We start from the raw sequence: 17,754 nt of genomic DNA on the forward strand, positions 1-17,754 counted from the left end.
GTCGAACGTATTACAAATTCTATATCCAGATTCTACTGCACACACTGTAGAAGGGGAAAATATACAAACAAAACCCCCAAGTATTTAAACATCGGCGCAACAGGTATAAGATCTGTTGCTAGGCAACCATACATATGCCTCTCAACGTCTGACACGTTAGTTACAGCAAAACTCAGCGTGTGTAGCGATCAAGATATCCAACCCCTCAGTAACCATACCAAATGGTGAACCATATTAGATAAATTATTCAATCTGTCACCTGCTAGAAGGCTGTATTATACCACATGCAAAGTGTACAACTATGAAATGTCTACTAATCCAAATATTACTATTCGTAACATGCATTAGTTGATATTAACACCACAACACCGGCCATATAGCGCTAGCTATCTTCAAATCACTGGCCTAACAAACAGTGATGTCAGTGTTCAAAAGGGCTCCAGTATTCAATCTTAATATACATACCCTATATGGAGACATCAAATTATAAGCAAAAACAAAAACAAACCAGTTTCAATATTCCAAATGGGACAACCAATCACAATCTAACTCAAACAATAGCATATTGTTACACCATATGTTGTAATATGCACATAGGTATCAATCATCATGCCCCACAGTATTAATCCATGCAGAAATCATGTAATATCAATCATCTAAGATGATATTGTTACTAAACAGGTAAGATAAAGTATGTGAAATAGAACCTGAAAACCCAAACCAGATGAGGAACTCAAGAACAGTTACACAGGTGACTACACCAAGAAATGTTAGATCGATAGATCATTTAGATACAAATAGGAATGCAACAAACCAATATCAAGTATTGCAGTCCTTACAAGAAGCACTGCATATCAAAATGGACATTCAGCCCCTTAGGGACCAAAGTGTCAAGTGTGAAAATCCAGCGACTTTCCCTCTGTAAGAGCACCCTACCTCTGTCACCACCCCTCACTAGGGGTGGGACGTGGTCAATTATAATGAAACGTAAGTCTGTGTTCTTGTGTCTTGCCTGCAAAAAATGCCTGGCTACCGGTTGGTTGGATTTACCATTCTCAAGTGCTGCCCTAATGGCTGACCTATGGTTGGCCATTCTAGTGCGGGCATCATCCTGTGTCTTACCGACATAAAACTTACCACATGGGCAGTGGATCATGTATATGATGTAACATGTGGTGCATGTGACTCTGTGTCTAATAGTAAATTTTCTGTTGGTCCACGGATGTGTGAAAAATTTACTCTTGGTCATCCCACTACATGTAGTGCATCCACTGCATCAGAAGCACCCATTTTTGGTGGTGTCTAACCATGTTTTAGACTTGTAACTAAGTCTGTTGTTGGGTCGCATCAGATGGTCCATCAAGGAGGCCGCCCTCCTATAACCAACCATAGGTAAGTCCATAGACTCGCAAGGCAGTTTTTTTGTCAGTAGAAATGATGACCCAATGCTCTCGTAATATGTTCGGTAAAGCGACCTTCTCAGGAGTAAATATGGTCGTCATTATCAGCCGTTCCCTAGATGGTGTCTCAGGTACTGTTTTCTTTAGAGCCTCATTTTGTGAAATGGTGTGGGCTTCACTGAAAGCCACATCCAGATGTTCTCTGTTATAGCCCCGCTGTTCAAACTTTATCCTCATCTCATCAAGTTGTATTGTTTTGTTCTCTTGGTCACTATTATTCCGTGTGACCCTCTTGAATTGGGACTTGGGCAGGGCCTTTTTCAAAAAAGGTGGATGGCAGCTTGTACCTTGGAGGATTGAGTTCCTGTCAGTTGGTTTTTGATATAGCGTGGTCTTCAAACCCTCTCCAGATTTATATATCCTTAAATCTAAGAAATCCACTGTTTGTTTATTGTGAGTCATCTTGAACTTTAGGTTATTATTAGATTGGTTCAGTTCATCAAACCAAGTCATAAGATCTTGTTGCTCACCTCGCCAGATCAAGAATAGATCGTCTATGTATCTGCGGAAACATATTACCCGTGGATCCTTGAATAACATCGTGCCCAGGGTCTCAAACTCCGCCATATACAGATTGGCATAGGATGGGGCCACATTGGACCCCATCGCTGTGCCCGAAATCTGTAAGTAGAATCCTGCCTCGAACTTGAAGTAATTCATCTTGAGACAGTATTCCAAAAATTGTAGTACCGCATCGACAGGTGGACCAACATAGGGAAATTTGAGAAGAGTAGATTTGATCGCCGCCATACCATCCTCATGCGGTATAACCGTGTAGAGGCTGGTTACATCCAGGGTAACCAGCACATCATCTGCAGTTAAGTTTTTGATACCCTGTAATAGTTTCACCATCTCTATGGAATCCAGAAGGAAAGAGTCCATCTGTCTGACTAATGGTTGCAGGATATCATCGACGTATACAGCCAATGTTTGTAATATCGATCCCCTTGCTGATACAATTTAACGTCCTGGAGGTCGCACCGGATATTTATGGACCTTGGGTAACGTATATATGATGGGAGTTATAGGAAAGTCAACCAACAGAAATTCATATGTAGCCTTTGATATAGTATTAGTTGAATATAGTACATCAAGGTATTTATCAATAGTTCTTTTGAACTCAGAGGTGGGATCCTGCGTTAGTCTACGGTATGTTTTATTGTCATCCAGCTGGGATATTATTTCATCCCTATAGTCCTGGTAGTCCTGTAGGACCACTGCACCACCCTTATCCGCGTTGCGGATTACCAGCTTGTGATTTTCCTTCAACCCCTTCAAGGCCTTCCATTCTGTTTTAGAAAAGTTATTTCTTGTAGGATGCTCTTTGTCCAATGTACCTTCAAAGTTCTCTTTTATCATCCGTGTGTATGTACTGATACTCGCACTTGAGGATTTTGGATCAAATCTACTTGGTTTCCTGAATTTCTCCACCTGGACGTCCGTCTGCCCAAAATACTCCTTGAGGCGAAGTTTCCTATTAAATTTGTATAGGTCGACGTGTAGATCAAATCTGTCCAATTTGACAGTAGGTACAAAGCTTAGTCCCTTCTCCAATATTTTAATTTCAATGGTTGTTAGTTGGTGGGAGCTGAGATTGATTATATTGCTCAGTGCCACCCCCGGCGCCAACGTCGGGGTGGTCTCCCCCTGGAGGATCCCCTTACGATTGTGACCACTTCTCCTGGGGTGTGGCCTCCCCCATAGGCATTTTTTGACTGGGTGGTCATGGGTTGGGAGCCTGTGGTAGTGCCCATTGCTACTACCTCACCCTGTTCGGGGTCAGAGCTATTGTCAGAACTTTCAACAGTGTTCAAATTTCTGGGTTTAAATGCCCGAGGTCTCCTATTCCTACCCTGGACCACGATGTTATTCAAGGATCCACGGGTAATATGTTTCCGCAGATACATAGACGATCTATTCTTGATCTGGCGAGGTGAGCAACAAGATCTTATGACTTGGTTTGATGAACTGAACCAATCTAATAATAACCTAAAGTTCAAGATGACTCACAATAAACAAACAGTGGATTTCTTAGATTTAAGGATATATAAATCTGGAGAGGGTTTGAAGACCACGCTATATCAAAAACCAACTGACAGGAACTCAATCCTCCAAGGTACAAGCTGCCATCCACCTTTTTTGAAAAAGGCCCTGCCCAAGTCCCAATTCAAGAGGGTCACACGGAATAATAGTGACCAAGAGAACAAAACAATACAACTTGATGAGATGAGGATAAAGTTTGAACAGCGGGGCTATAACAGAGAACATCTGGATGTGGCTTTCAGTGAAGCCCACACCATTTCACAAAATGAGGCTCTAAAGAAAACAGTACCTGAGACACCATCTAGGGAACGGCTGATAATGACGACCATATTTACTCCTGAGAAGGTCGCTTTACCGAACATATTACGAGAGCATTGGGACATCATTTCTACTGACAAAAAACTGCCTTGCGAGTCTATGGACTTACCTATGGTTGGTTATAGGAGGGCGGCCTCCTTGATGGACCATCTGATGCGACCCGACAACAGACTTAGTTACAAGTCTAAAGCATGGTTAGACACCACCAAAAATGGGTGCTTCCGATGCAGTGGATGCACTACATGTAGTGGGATGACCCAGAGTAAATTTTTCACACATCCGTGGACCAACAGAAAATTTACTATTAGACACAGAGTCACATGCACCACATGTTACATCATATACATGATCCACTGCCCATGTGGTAAGTTTTATGTCGGTAAGACACAGGATGATGCCCGCACTAGAATGGCCAACCATAGGTCAGCCATTAGGGCAGCACTTGAGAATGGTAAATCCGACCAACCGGTAGCCAGGCATTTTTTGCAGGCAAGACACAAGAACACAGACTTACGTTTCATTATAATTGACCACGTCCCACCCCTAGTGAGGGGTGGTGACAGAGGTAGGGTGCTCTTACAGAGGGAAAGTCGCTGGATTTTCACACTTGACACTTTGGTCCCTAAGGGGCTGAATGTCCATTTTGATATGCAGTGCTTCTTGTAAGGACTGCAATACTTGATATTGGTTTGTTGCATTCCTATTTGTATCTAAATGATCTATCAATCTAACATTTCTTGGTGTAGTCACCTGTGTAACTGTTCTTGAGTTCCTCATCTGGTTTGGGTTTTCAGGTTCTATTTCACATACTTTATCTTACCTGTTTAGTAACAATATCATCTTAGATGATTGATATTACATGATTTCTGCATGGATTAATACTGTGGGGCATGATGATTGATACCTATGTGCATATTACAACATATGGTGTAACAATATGCTATTGTTTGAGTTAGATTGTGATTGGTTGTCCCATTTGGAATATTGAAACTGGTTTGTTTTTGTTTTTGCTTATAATTTGATGTCTCCATATAGGGTATGTATATTAAGATTGAATACTGGAGCCCTTTTGAACACTGACATCACTGTTTGTTAGGCCAGTGATTTGAAGATAGCTAGCGCTATATGGCCGGTGTTGTGGTGTTAATATCAACTAATGCATGTTACGAATAGTAATATTTGGATTAGTAGACATTTCATAGTTGTACACTTTGCATGTGGTATAATACAGCCTTCTAGCAGGTGACAGATTGAATAATTTATCTAATATGGTTCACCATTTGGTATGGTTACTGAGGGGTTGGATATCTTGATCGCTACACACGCTGAGTTTTGCTGTAACTAACGTGTCAGACGTTGAGAGGCATATGTATGGTTGCCTAGCAACAGATCTTATACCTGTTGCGCCGATGTTTAAATACTTGGGGGTTTTGTTTGTATATTTTCCCCTTCTACAGTGTGTGCAGTAGAATCTGGATATAGAATTTGTAATACGTTCGACTTTCTGACCGCTATGTATGCTGAGTCTAGTTGCGACTGATCTGTCAGGTTTGGATTAGTAGTTTACATGGTTGCCTAGCAACATCAGACATATTTGTTGTGCCGATATATATACTTGTGTGGGTATAATCTGAGTATTATTACCCTTTTACAAAGTGTTGAGTGTAATCCTGATATATCCTCTGTAACACATCTATACCGTTGCATATATAAGTCTTAGGTACTTGATACCATTATCAATAATTCCATGCCTACACAGTTTTCCACACATCATACTTACAAGCCATTGGTCCAATAGTCACCAACTCTATGATACTGTGTACTTATTATTTTAATTCACATGTTATCATTGCTGTTTTTATATATATTTTGTGTGATTTCACAATTTTTTTTGCCTTGGTGACTCTTTTGAACCTCCAGGGCCTCTGTACTTACTCTTGCGCATGCGCAGTTGCGCTAGGAGGACGCCACAGACTCTGGCAGGATCGTCACCAGGTAAGCACTTAAATAGTTCACTGTTTTGTTGTTTTGTAAGGTCTGAGGAAGGGGGTGACCCCGAAAACGTTCACATAAGTAAAGTTATTTCACTACAGAATACGGAGAGTGCCTTTCTTATTTCTTCTGGTATATATATATATATATATATATATATATATATGATGTAAGATCCTAGGATTACCCAAACGCTTCTAGATAAAGTCTTTCTACACTTTTTTTTTTTCAAACAATCAAATTTTCCAGTCACCAAATTTCTTTTTAAAAGACCTTTATTTTCTTAGGCAGGGTCCATAAGTATAGCAAACAAACCAACAATGTTTCAAACCTGGAATAGGTTCTTAGTCATGTCCACAGGAACGAACAACCAGCTCAATACCATTGTTAGCCTGTTGTTCTATGGCAATTTACCACCTGGGTGCAGCTTCTTTTTAGCCTAGTAATGCTTTTCACAGAGTCTGATCCCACCTATTATGGTCAGTCCAGCGCAGAAATACCAGGCAATTCCTCTCTAAACAAGGAACACAGCAACCCTAGACAATCATTTCAGCCTTCATTGGGCCTCGTCAGTGAGGTGTAGCCATATTCCTCTAAGCACACTGATCAAAGAGGAGACTACGTCTGGTTGCCCCATTTTTTCCCATAGGGAGACTAAATACATACAGAGAGAAGTGCACTGACAGAAACAAACAACCAGCTCAATACCATTGTTAGCCTGTTCTATGGCGATTTACCACCTGGGTGCTGCTTCTTTTTATCCCAGTAATGCTTTTCACAGAGTAAAACTTTTCTGTAGTATATCAGTCTGATCCCGCCTATTACGGTCAGTCCAGGGCCGAAATGCCAGACAATTCCTCTCTGAACAAGGAACACAGCAACCCCAGATGATCGTTTCGGCCTTCATTGGGCCTTGTCAGTAAGTTGTAGCCATATTCCTCTAAGCACACTGAGCAAGGAGTCCATGTCTGGAAGCCCCTTTTTCCCATAGGAAGACTAAATAAATACACAGAGAAGCACACTCGCAGGAATGAACAACCAGCTCAATACCATTGTTAGCCTGTTCTATGGCGATTTACCACCTGGGTGCAGCTTCTTTTTTGCCCAGTAATGCTTTTCACAGAGTACAACTTTCCTGTAGTATATCAGTCTGATCCCACCTATTACGGTCAGTCCAGCGCCCAAATACCAGGCAATTCCTCTCTGAACAACAAACATAGCATTGTTAGCCTGTTCTTTGGTGATTTACCACCTGGGTGCAGCTCTGTATGTATTTAGTCTCCCTATGGGAAAAAAGGGGCAACCAGATGTGGACTCCTTGCTCAGTGTGCTTAGAGGAAAATGGCTACACCTCACTGACAAGGCCCAATGAAGTCCGAAACGATCGTCTGGGGTTGCCGTGTTTCATTGCTCGGAAAGCAATTGTCTGGTATTTGGGTGCTGGACTTACCGTAATAGGCGGGATCAGACTGAACTGATATACTACAAGAAAGTTCTACTCTGTGAAAAGCATTACTGGGCTAAAAGAAGTTGCACCCAGGAAGTAAATCGCCAAAAGAACAGGCTAACAATGGTATTGAGCTGGTTGTTCGTACCTGTGAGTGCACTTCTCTCTGTATGTATATATATATATATATGTATGTGTGTGTATGTATCAGGAGTGGAATAAAGTCACTCAACAGCAATGTGAAAGACTGATGGAGAGCATGCCAAGACGCATGAAAGCTATGATTGAAAATTAGGGTTATTACACCAAATACTGATTTCTGAACTCTTGCTAAGTTAAGATATTAGTATTTTTTTTTTTTAAATGAATACAAACTTGTTTTCTTTGCATTGTTTAAAGTCTGAAAACACTACATCTTTTTTGTTATTTTGACCAGTTGTCATTTTCTCCAAATAAATGCTCTGAATGACAATATTTTTATTTGGGAGAAATTTTGTCAGCAGTTTATATAAAACAAAAATGTACATTTTACTCAAGCATACCTATAAACAGTAAAACAAGAGAAACTGATAATTTTGCAGGGTCTCTTATTTCTCTCTCTCTCTCTCTCTCTCTCTCTCTCTCTCTATATATATATATATATATATATATATATATATATATATATATATATATACACAACTTTAACAGATAAGTCCAGCACCTTTCTTAATGCTATTTTTTCAGCATTTTTTCAGCAACCTTTTTTCAAATTCCAGCAGTGCACGATCACTGAGTGGGGTCTGCCAGCCCACATTTATGGATATGGAAAAAGCAAGATAGCGTCAGCACTTCTTCATATAAAATTTTACTTTATTGAGGTTTCAGACAAAGGTAAAAACAGCGACGTTTCGAGTCAACACAGACCCTTAGTCATGCTTTTTCCATATATATATATATATATATATATTAATTTATATATATTACAGGTAAATGAAGAAATCTGGATTACCCGGATAAAACGAACATTACCCAAGTGACTGTGTAATGTCTTAAGACCGCTGCTTCTTAACTCCTGTTTCCGGCAAGCCTGAAGGCTCGTGCAGAAACAGGGGTATTCAGGGCCATTCGGCCCTTGATAATTTGGCCCCCTTGTGTGGTTTGCCATACAAATGCTACTTTATTCAGATATTCAATACATTATTACTTACCAAGACTTAATTTCATTAAATCATATTTTAACATTTTAGCCCCATGTTCAGATTCTTGAATTCCTCCAAACAGATAAATATCCTGGCAAATAAAATAAAAAATAAATAATAATAAAAAATAAAAAATAATATATATATATATATATATATATATATATATATATTAATTAATTATGTTGATATATTATTTTAATATTCAAAAACTGTTCTTAAATTTAGTTAAAAAAGTTTTAAATATAATGCTAAGAAAATTGGACTGGTAGCTATCTCTTTTCAAAATCCAGATTAGATGTTGGGCTTATCAAATCTCTTTCTGTGCACACATAAGCATATTTTTTACTTGGTTTAAGCACAATTAGAATGCTTATTGGCTGACATTACAGCTTAAAAAATGATGGTATATACCACATGAATGAATCAAGGGCCAGCACAATCTACAAGATTCATGTTAACTATATTTTTTTTCTCTCAGGATATACTGTATATATTGTTTTGATAAGAGCTTTCCCTCTCTATGGGGCAAAGCCATACTGTATACTAGCACTTATTGTATATGACGAAAAAAGAAGTCAAGCATACTAACATACAAGACTTATAAAATCATGCCTGAAGCTTACAGTTTCAATGCTAATGAATGCTTTTGTTGCTAAATTCTAGGTGTTGCACTATATCTTGATATAATAGTATGTTCAACATCATCAATCAATACATACTAACAAAAGGAATATACATATGGGGAAATCTACATGTAAATGTTACCTTATCATGATGTGCAGTAAATGAATGGTATTTACGTCCACTTGGCTTTTCACCTTTGACCTCACAATGCTGCCACACCAAAGTAACTAAAGTTCACAAAAATTGAGTTTATTACATACTACAAGATTAAATTAAATAATTGCATTTTTTACACTTATAATGGAAATCCCACGGATATAAAAATGTCACAAAAGCTTTTTTAAAGCTAACATAAACTACATATAATGGAAATGTGGTTGTAACTCATTGAAGTTCATAATCATTTAGCAAGACAGCCAGTTTGTTGCATCTGCAGATTTTATGGTCAAGACCCACCCCAGTTTATCATATATCTACAGGTATGTACCAATGTTGGAACAACCTCTTTTGCATACTAATTTAGTTTATATGAGTATGCAAATGTGACCTTTGGAGTGTTCGCAAGGTAATGGAAAGTTTGTATGGGCTACAGCCCTTGTGGTGTACTTTTATCTGGAAGATGTATTTTTAATACATGTCGTGCTTTATTTTGGAAAGTGGTTTTACAAATTCATGTTGTAATGTGGTTGCATATATTTTTATTCCTGAAAATATCACAAACCGAAAAAAGATCAACTATTCAGTAGAAAATATCAACAAACCCTTTGTTACATTGGAATTTAAAATAAATACTACTGTCAAAGAAATTTACACTTGACTTGCAAAAATAAGATGGTTTAGTCAATTTTGTTCCATGCTGATCTTGCATATACACACATTAAATGTAAAGCCATCAAGTAAAATACTGAAAATACCTGTGTCCAGCATATATACATCATTGTAGTAAATATGGTCACTAGAGCAGCCTCCAAATAAGTATATTTTTTCTCCAACTGTGGCAAATGTATGGCCCATCCTGAAAAAAAAATTATATTTTGTATAGATGGAAAGAAAAAAATTAGGAATCTTTGTATAAGCTAGTATAATATACTATACTCCTTTTAAAATAGTAAAACTTCTTATTGTTTACATCATATATATTGACCAATAGTATTTGGTTCAACAATACTCAGAGATTGAGAAATACTACAGAAATCAGTATGTGAAGTTTATATAGATTATTTTCATTTTTTTTGTTCCATTTAAAAAAAATCAGTCATCTAGAAAAGAAAATTGATTACATCAAAATTGGGTGAAAATACATGAACCTACAAAAGTTAACAAAAATCATATGAGTGTTTGAAAAGAAAGTAATTTTTAGAAATATAAATATAATGAATCTTTAAAGTGACTCTGCTGTTCACGCTCTAAAGCTGTGTCTCAGGAACGTTACTGCTGAACAAGAATTATAATTTATTGTTACAAAAATGTTTATTCTTAAGGCTTGTTTTAATACAACAGCCTCCATTTATCATTTGCCAGCTGCACAAGGTTTGCTATCAGGGACCTTGTCCACCTGGCTTTGTAGCTGATTGTGCAATGCTTCTCCCTGCTCACTCATTCAGCCAATCGTGCGTGTGAGCAGAGGCTGTCAATCATTCCAGTCAGATTAGGATGATTTAAATCTGTGACACTTTATGAGACAGAGAGGCTAAGTAGCTGAATTTTAAGACTGCAGCTACTTACTTACGGTTGAATCGATTAGGCCCCAAAATTGTTTCCGCAGCTTAATAAATGGGGCCCAAAGATTGTTATTGTCATTGCCAAAGAGTGGTTGATAGTGCTGAATAAATTGCTTTTGCCTTTTGATGTTTGATAACAGTTTTAATGTGCATACTAAGAGATGAGTGAGAATGAGAGAGAGAAAATATGATTATATGATAATATGGTTGACAAATGGAAAAGCCATACCAAGATGGATGGACACTTGAGATAAAATACAATTATAATTGATATTTTTTTAAGTACCAATTGAATACCAGGTACACAGATCCTTCACCTTAAAGGGACATTAAACCCAAACATTTTCTTTCATGATTCAGATAGAGCATGCAATTTTAAACAACTTCCTAATTTACTTCTATTATCTAATTTGCTTCATTCTCTTGATATTCTTTGCAGAAAAGCATATCTAGATCGGCTCAGTAGCTGCTGATTGGTCGCTGCACATAGATGCTTTGTGTGATTGGCTCACCAATGTCTATTTCAATTTACTCAACAAACGATATCTAAAGAATGAAGCAAATTAGATAATAGAAGTAAATGAGAATGTTTTTTAAAATTGTATTCTCTATCTGAATCATGAAAGAAATGTTTGGGGTTTAATGTCAATTTAACTAGCTACCAGATTAAAAACAAGAGTTAGTATAATTGTAAGGTAATCAAACACACAAGATTTTGCATAGAATAAAATTATACTTGTTCTTACCTGGCATCAGGGACTGAACCAGAAGTTTTTACTGGTACCCACTGCTCAGATACTAATCAAAACAGAAAACAGGACATCTGTTAGTGGTCTACACACATGTTTTAATTCTGCTATCTTTCAAATATTTAATAGTTCACTACTCTAATTTATTTTTACTTGTATGTATTACAATAACCAGCAAATGCACTTGGTATTCTGTATACATTTTTATTCGTCAGGCTCATTTTTGTAATCAGATAGGTCCATCGACAAAATGAACAGACAAAGACATGTTTCAATAGAGCCTTCAGCATTACTTGGCTTTTTTGTCATAGAAATTCCCTTTTTTGCCCATTAAGATTCATTCATGTTATGATTTGATAAGGCATTCTCAACAAATCTGACTGACTGATTTACCAGTTTACCTTAGACTTGCTGTCACTATAAACAATAAAAGGTACAATCCATAAATGCATTCAGCATTGAGCTATTCATGCTTTCCATATAGGCAATGTAAGAATTGTTCTGATAATGCTATAGCCCAAATTACTCACTGTACAAATCTTAAAGTGAATGTAAATTTTGATGCTAAAGTGCCCGGTTTTTAAAAATTCGATTAAAAACAGGGGCACTTTAATTCATCAAAATTTACATTTCACTCGTGTTGTGAAAAAAAAAACGTACCTTTTAATCTTCACAGCAGCTCCAGCTTCCTCCACCCGTTGCATAACCTCTTCCTGGGTCTAAAATGAGGAATCCGGCTTCCTCCAATCACGACATTGAATCAGACACTGATTCCCCCGGGTGGGGGGGGGAGCTGTGATTGGAGGATGACCCATCCATCAGAAATGGCTTGCGACAACCGGAGGAAGCTGGAGCAGCTGTTAAGTTTAAAAGGTAAGTTTTGATTAATTAAAGTGCCCCTGTTTTTAATCAAATTTTTAAAAACTTGGCACTTTAGCATCAAAATTTACATTCACTTTAATAAAAATGATTAGCTTTACTTGGTAAATACCTGCAATAAATGTAGGAGTGTATGAAGGCTTAAAGTAGCATTGTGATGTTAGTGTTGCATGTGCAATAGAAAAAATAGTGAAGTTCCTAACGGCTAGATTTGGAGTTTTGTCGGTAACGACCCGAAAAACTAACGCCGGCTTTTTTCTGGCCGCACCATAAAAATAACTCTGGTATTGAGAGACCACATAAAGGCTGCGTTAGGCTCCAAAAAAGGAGCGTAGAGCATTTTTAACGCAGCTTCAACTCTCGATACCAGAGTTGCTTACGGACGCAGCCAGCCTCAAAAACGTGCTCGTGCACGATTCCCCCATAGGAAACAATGGGGCTGTTTGAGCTGAAAAAAAAACAAACACCTGCAAAAAAGCCGCGTTCAGCTCCTAACGCAGCCCCATTGTTTGCTATGCGGTAAACCCTTCCTACGTCTGCACTTAACACTCTAACATGTACCCCGAGTCTAAACACCCCTAACCTTACACTTATTAACCCCTAATCTGCCGCCCCCGCTATCGCTGACCCTGCATATTATTATTAACCCCTAATCTGCCGCTCCGTAAACCGCCGCTACTTACATTATCCTTATGTACCCCTAATCTGCTGCCCTAACATCGCCAACCCCTATATTATATTTATTAACCCCTAATCTGCCCCCCACAATGTCGCCTCCACCTGCCTACACTTATTAACCCCTAATCTGCCGACCGGACCTGAGCGCTACTATAATAAAGTTATTAACCCCTAATCCGCCTCACTAACCCTATGATAAATAGTATTAATCCCTAATCTGCCCTCCCTAACATCGCCGACACCTAACTTCAAACATTAACCCCTAATCTGCCGACTGGAGCTCACCGCTATTCTAATAAATGTATTAACCCCTAAAGCTAAGTCTAACCCTAACACTAACACCCCCCTAAATTAAATATAATTTAAATCTAACGAAATTAATTAACTCTTATTAAATAAATTATTCCTATTTAAAGCTAAATACTTACCTGTAAAATAAATCCTAATATAGCTACAATATAAATTATAATTATATTATAGCTATTTTAGGATTTATATTTATTTTACAGGTAACTTTGTATTTATTTTAACCAGGTACAATAGCTATTAAATAGTTAATAACTATTTAATAGCTAAAATAGTTAAAATAATTACAAATTTACCTGTAAAAGAAATCCTAACCTAAGTTACAATTAAACCTAACACTAGACTATCAATAAATTAATTAAATAAACTACCTACAATTACCTACAATTAACCTAACACTACACTATCAATAAATTAATTAAATACAATTGCTACAAATAAATACAATTAAATAAACTAGCTAAAGTACAAAAAATAAAAAAGAACTAAGTTACAAAAAATAAAAAAATATTTACAAACATAAGAAAAATATTACAACAATTTTAAACTAATTACACCTACTCTAAGCCCCCTAATAAAATAACAAAGCCCCCCAAAATAAAAAAATGCCCTACCCTATTCTAAATTACTAAAGTTCAAAGCTCTTTACCTTACCAGCCCTGAACAGGGCCCTTTGCGGGGCATGCCCCAAGAAATACAGCTCTTTTGCCTGTAAAAAAAAACATACAATACCCAAGCCCCCCAACATTACAACCCACCACCCATATACCCCTAATCTAACCCAAACCCCCCTTAAATAAACCTAACACTAAGCCCCTGAAGATCATCCTACCTTGTCTTCACCTCACCGGGTATCACACCGATCCGTCCAGAAGAGCTCCTCCGATGTCCTGATCCAAGCCTAAGCGGGGGGCTGAAGAGGTCCATGATCCGGCTGAAGTCTTCATCCAAGTGGGGCAGAAGAGGTCTTCCATCCGATTGAAGTCTTCATCCAAGCGGCATCCATCCGGAGCGAAGCGGCAGCATCCTGAAGACCTCCACCGCGGAACATCCATCCTGGCCGACGACTGAACGACGAATGACGGTTCCTTTAAATGACGTCATCCAAGATGGCGTCCCTCGAATTCCAATTGGCTGATAGGATTCTATCAGCCAATCGGAATTAAGGTAGGAATATTCTGATTGGCTGATGGAATCAGCCAATCAGAATCAAGTTCAATCCGATTGGCTGATCCAATCAGCCAGTCAGATTGAGCTTGCATTCTATTGGCTGATCAGAACAGCCAATAGAATGCGAGCTCAATCTGATTGGCTGATCGGATCAGCCAATCGGATTGAACTTGATTCTGATTGGCTGATTCCATCAGCCAATCAGAATATTCCTACCTTAATTCCGATTGGCTGATAGAATCCTATCAGCCAATCGGAATTCGAGGGACGCCATCTTGGATGACGTCATTTAAAGGAACCGTCATTCGTCGTTCAGTCGTCGGCCAGGATGGATGTTCCGCGGTGGAGGTCTTCAGGATGCTGCCGCTTCGCTCCGGATAGATGCCGCTTGGATGAAGACTTCAATCGGATGGAAGACCTCTTCTGCCCCGCTTGGATGAAGACTTCAGCTGGATCATGGACCTCTTCAGCCCCCCGCTTGGGCTTGGATCAGGACATCGGAGGAGCTCTTCTGGACGGATCGGTGTGATACCCGGTGAGGTGAAGACAAGGTAGGATGATCTTCAGGGGCTTAGTGTTAGGTTTATTTAAGGGGGGTTTGGGTTAGATTAGGGGTATGTGGGTGGTGGGTTGTAATGTTGGGGGGCTTGGGTATTGTATGTTTTTTTTTACAGGCAAAAGAGCTGTATTTCTTGGGGCATGCCCCGCAAAGGGCCCTGTTCAGGGCTGGTAAGGTAAAAGAGCTTTGAACTTTAGTAATTTAGAATAGGGTAGGGCATTTTTTTATTTTGGGGGGCTTTGTTATTTTATTAGGGGGCTTAGAGTAGGTGTAATTAGTTTAAAATTGTAATATTTTTCTTATGTTTGTAAATATTTTTTTATTTTTTGTAACTTAGTTCTTTTTTATTTTTTGTACTTTAGCTAGTTTATTTAATTGTATTTATTTGTAGCAATTGTATTTAATTAATTTATTGATAGTGTAGTGTTAGGTTAATTGTAGATAATTGTAGGTAGTTTATTTAATTAATTTATTGATAGTCTAGTGTTAGGTTTAATTGTAACTTAGGTTAGGATTTCTTTAACAGGTAAATTTGTAATTATTTTAACTATTTTAGCTATTAAATAGTTCTTAACTATTTAATAGCTATTGTACCTGGTTAAAATAAATACAAAGTTACCTGTAAAATAAATATTAATCCTAAAATAGCTACAATGTAATTATAATTTATATTGTAGCTATATTAGGATTTATTTTACAGGTAAGTATTTAGCTTTAAATAGGAATAATTTATTTAATAAGAGTTAATTAATTTCGTTAGATTTAAATTATATTTAACTTAGGGGGGTGTTAGTGTTAGGGTTAGACTTAGCTTTAGGGGTTAATACATTTATTAGAATAGCGGTGAGCTCCGGTCGGCAGATTAGGGGTTAATAATTGAAGTTAGGTGTCGGCGATGTTAGGGAGGGCAGATTAGGGGTTAATACTATTTATTATAGGGTTAGTGAGGCGGATTAGGGGTTAATAACTTTATTATAGTAGCGCTCAAGTCCGGTCGTCAGATTAGGGGTTAATAAGTGTAGGCAGGTGGAGGCGACGTTGAGGGGGGCAGATTAGGGGTTAATAAATATAATATAGGGGTCGGCGGTATTAGGGGCAGCAGATTAGGGGTACATAGGGATAAGGTAGGTGGCGGCGCTTTGCGGTCGGCAGATTAGGGGTTAATAAGTGTAGGTAGGTGGAGGCGACGTTGTGGGGGGCAGGTTAGGGGTTAATAAATATAATACAGGGGTCGGCGGTGTTAGGGGCAGCAGATTAGGGGTACATAAGGATAACGTAGGTGGCGGTCGGCAGATTAGGGGTTAAAAAAATTTATTCGAGTGTCGGCGATGTGGGGGGACCTCGGTTTAGGGGTACATAGGTAGTTTATGGGTGTTAGTGTACTTTATAGTACAGTAGTTAAGAGCTTTATAAACCGGCGTTAGCCCAGAAAGCTCTTAACTACTGACTTTTTTCCTGCGGCTGGAGTTTTGTCGTTAGATGTCTAACGCTCACTTCAGAAACGACTCTAAATACCGGAGTTAGAAAGATCCCATTGAAAAGATAGGATACGCAATTGACGTAAGGGGATCTGCGGTATGGAAAAGTCGCGGATGAAAAGTGAGCGTTAGACCCTATTTTGAGTGACTCCAAATACCGGCGGTAGCCTAAAACCAGCGTTAGGAGCCTCTAACGCTGGTTTTCACGGCTAACGCCAAACTCCAAATCTAGGTCTAAGTTACCACAAGCGCAGAGCGTTCTTTCTGTAGTAGATCATAATTATATTTATTTTGGAGTTATCATATTTATGATTTGTATTCAATTGTGATCTGAAATAGCTAATTCAGTTTTGATTCACAAAGTCAGAGCAAACAAATAAATACAAATGAAATGACCATAGTTGATATTAATTACAATCTTCCTATGGCTTTAAAACTTAACAAAACAACCTGCAAGAAAATCCTTTATTTAATGGTGCTTGACTTTTCAGTTGATGTCCAATTTATCTTATTAAACATCTGTCATTTACACATAATATTAATCACTGCCTCATCATTTGTCTTGCCTTAAACATTTAGACAACAATGCATCTGTGTAATTAATTTATACACACATACATATTCCTTAATTGCATAATGTACATTTTCAATCTAAAAACATTAAATCAATTACATGTAACAATCAAAGACTCAATTATATATTCTATTATTTGATTAATTAATATTAAAAATTAAAGAGCCATTATAGTAGAAAAATTACATGTTCTAAATTCATTATGGCATGTAATGTTAAGACTAGATACCCTGAACTAGAGGCCTAAACACATAGTACAGGTATTGCTTTGGATCCACAGAGTACTACTGTTCCTGAGCAGAAACTGATGCTGATTCTATCAGCAGCACTAGAAGCACGACCCAGATGTGTAACTAGCACTGACGATTAGACCAGTTTCCTCTTGGGACCTGCAGGGCTCTGGGGGTCCCGTGCAGTACTTCTATGTATTTAAACACTTTGCGGGGGTTAAACACATAGAGATGCAGGGTCGCTAGTCCTAAAATAACATTTTCTAATGAATTAGAGCATGTCATTTTGTAACTACAATGGCCCTTTAAAGACTTGCCTTTTATTGCAGGAGTTTCACCCAT

At 38.0% G+C, this 17,754-nt stretch overlaps 1 long non-coding RNA gene across 1 annotated transcript; it reads right to left on the reverse strand.

Moving 5' to 3' along the window:
* Positions 1-8,489: 8,489 nt before the first annotated feature.
* Positions 8,490-10,086, reverse strand: LOC128647895 (uncharacterized). Its single transcript, XR_008400446.1, has 3 exons — positions 9,983-10,086; positions 9,210-9,295; positions 8,490-8,532 (listed from the first exon to the last, which is right to left on the reverse strand). It is a non-coding gene; the product is annotated as an uncharacterized LOC128647895 (long non-coding RNA).
* Between the last annotated feature and the right edge of the window lie 7,668 nt (positions 10,087-17,754).

The sequence above is a fragment of the Bombina bombina genome, chromosome 2, assembly GCF_027579735.1.
Source record: "Bombina bombina isolate aBomBom1 chromosome 2, aBomBom1.pri, whole genome shotgun sequence".
Lineage (NCBI taxonomy): Eukaryota > Metazoa > Chordata > Amphibia > Anura > Bombinatoridae > Bombina > Bombina bombina.